The sequence below is a fragment of the Nestor notabilis genome, unplaced genomic scaffold, assembly GCF_000696875.1.
Source record: "Nestor notabilis isolate BGI_N333 unplaced genomic scaffold, ASM69687v1 scaffold21876, whole genome shotgun sequence".
NCBI lineage: Eukaryota > Metazoa > Chordata > Aves > Psittaciformes > Psittacidae > Nestor > Nestor notabilis.
In genome coordinates, this window is record NW_009934553.1 from 1,612 (window position 1) to 3,047 (window position 1,436).

The 1,436-nt window shown below is 59.7% G+C and overlaps 1 protein-coding gene across 1 annotated transcript in view; it reads left to right on the forward strand.

Annotated features, from left to right (window-relative positions):
- The window catches only part of PRPF3 (pre-mRNA processing factor 3), a gene marked incomplete at both ends in the record, with an annotated part of 3,781 nt that overhangs the window by 1,266 nt on the left and 1,079 nt on the right, over positions 1-1,436 (forward strand). The window lies entirely within an intron of this gene.

Below are 1,436 nucleotides of genomic sequence, written 5' to 3' on the forward strand. Positions count from 1 at the left end.
CGGGCAGAGACTTCTCTTTTCTCCCTCTGCCTGAGGCTTTAGGAAGGGGCTGGGGCCGCTCAGCAGCTGGTGGTGAAGGAGCTGCCGCCCCCAGTTACTGCTCCCCGGTGCTCGGGCAGGAGCTCAGTGTCCTGCAGCTTCCTTGTCAGGCTGAGGTGCCTCTGAGCACCTCTGGAGCATCTCTGTGCCGTGGCTCCGGCTGGATCCGGGGGGGCACAGCCAAAAGGTGAGGTTCTGGCTCAGCTGATGGATCCTCCCTGCTCCCCTTGACCCTCCTGCTGCTGCTTTCTTGGGGACATAGTGCAGAGACCAGAACATCATCAACCCCCCCGCTTGGTGCTGGTGGGACGTGGTGGTGCCCGTGGGTCCCACCTTCCTTCATGTGTTCAGCTCCAGCTCCCCTCTTCCTGTGCCCCCCTCGGGGCCGCGGTGTCCTCTCCTGTTCCCTGTGGCAGGGAGGATCCGGGGCTGAAAGGTGGTTCTTCTCCAATGGAGCACATCTGGGACCACAAGTGGCTGGTGGTGTCCTCAGCTTCCCGAAAGCAGAGCTGGGGGGCAGCAGAACAGGCCTGTCCCCACTTCTCGTGGCTCAACCCTCCTGCCACATCATCCACCTTCTCCCCACTATTCCCTTTCGTGGATCAGGGGGAGCTGCTGGAGCAGGGGATGCTCTGGTGGGGCTCAGGCGGTGGCTGCACCCACAGACCAACACACCCCTCACGCCAGGGCAGGTCCTGGAGCTCAGCTGGTGCTTTCCCACTAAGATCTTGTAGCAACAGGCTCCACCGTGGTGGATTAAGCCTGAAAGGCGCCTCCTGGTCGCTCGGTGCCTTCATCTCGCTGCCTTCCTCTCCTTGGTTTAAGTCTCGTGGGGTAGGTCGTTGCTTGGGAAGTGTCAGGAACTAAAAGTGATGGTTTACACACTTTATACTATGGGCAAGTCCTTTCTCTTGAACTTGTAGGTTTTCCAAGAAGTACCTGTGTGTGGCTGAGGAAGTGTCCTTGTAGAACCGTTGTAGTGAAGAAGGGATTGCGCCCGATTGCAACCGGTGTGTATCTCCTCATTTCAACTACCACCTTGACACACACACTGCGGCCCCCGGCCGCGGGCGCTGGGAGCCTCCTGATGCCACCACTGTGGTGGTTGCTTGCTCTGGAGCTTGGGGGTGCTGTGGTGGCTGGAGCTGCCTCAGGGGAGGACGTGGTGGGACGCGCACGTTCCTTCACCAAACCCTCTGAAGTTGGTGGAAGAACCCAGCCTGGAGAAGAGGAGCTGCAGGAGGAACTTAGAGCAGCTCCAGGGCCTAAAGGGGCTCCAGGAAGCCTGGAGAGGGACGTTGGACAAGGGATGAGGGACAGGACAAGGGGAATGGCTTTAAGCTGCCAGAGGGGAGACTGAGATGAGCTCTTGGGCAGAAGCTCTTCCCTGTGAGGGT